We start from the raw sequence: 1,176 nt of genomic DNA, 5'->3' as shown, positions 1-1,176 counted from the left end.
TTCTATTTAGCTTATCTTAATCTATCACCTCTTATCACTAGGGTTAACTATATAGGCACTTTTGTACCACATTACTGAGCAAACATACAAAAATACGTACCTGATTTATATTTATCTCTTACTCGTTAAAAGGAAGACAAGTAGGTGAGTTATAGCTAGGAACCCCAGCTAAATATAAATAATAAAACCATTACTCTCTTTTGGTAGCTAATTTTGACGTGTTGTGACCTAAAGACACCGAACAAATAAAACCGTCCATTTTGGCCATATCATAAGTAGAAGTAAGTTTTTGGAGCCACTGCCGGGGACTTATTTTCTGTCTGTTAAGGTAATCGTTGATTCTATCAAGATATCTGAGATTCTTGAGTGGTGTCTAAGAAAGACAATTAACACGGACTTGGTTGTTGAATTTTCCGAACAGTCTCCAATTATATTGGAACCAAAAGGATCCTGCCTCTCCGTTGTCTGCCTGGCCACTTGTTTCAAAGATAAATTGACAAGAAACATACATGCTTAACAAGCAGAGAGTTTGTCGGTATAGGATTTAAAGTCACCATTATAGTAAACCCTTTTCAAATTATAAAAACAAAATATTAATTATGGTTTTAATTTCCGTAGTTTCCAGTTCAAACTTAACCGACTACGAAGAAAGTGCGAATGGCAGTTGCTCTCCCACAACTTCAGAAACCTGCGAAGTTTTTCTTTATAAACCTAAAACAAATCTAAACCCTAATGAATCTCATCAAGACTTAGTTCTTGATCCTTGTAGTCCAAGAAGTCGGAAAATTTCATCTGACTTAGAGATTTCATTGCTTTTGGATATGTTTTACTCAAATGAACCAGGATTCGACCCCCTTCATGATCCAAAAGGGAGGCTCAGTCTTAAAGAACTCCTGATTATGGAAGATGAAATACGGGAAGAATATCCAACTATCTTCAATTATCCAGACTTGTTCGAATTTAATCCCAACAAGATACGAAACCCAGATAAAACAAAAGCTCCGTTTATTGGAAATCTATTAAATCCTAGTAGAAGGTTAGACATCTATAGAGAATTCATTAGGCACCTCTATTCCTCAGATTTCTCGTTTTCAACATTTCAAATCAATCTGTTAAAAGAGCTGCGTTATCAGACTCGTTCTCTTCACAAACTATTAAAAGAATGTGGGGATGACC

Source organism: Rutidosis leptorrhynchoides, chromosome 11, assembly GCF_046630445.1.
Source record: "Rutidosis leptorrhynchoides isolate AG116_Rl617_1_P2 chromosome 11, CSIRO_AGI_Rlap_v1, whole genome shotgun sequence".
Classification (NCBI taxonomy): Eukaryota; Viridiplantae; Streptophyta; class Magnoliopsida; order Asterales; family Asteraceae; genus Rutidosis; species Rutidosis leptorrhynchoides.
The sequence above is the reverse complement of the archived record's forward strand: the minus strand, read 5'-3'. Positions refer to the sequence as shown.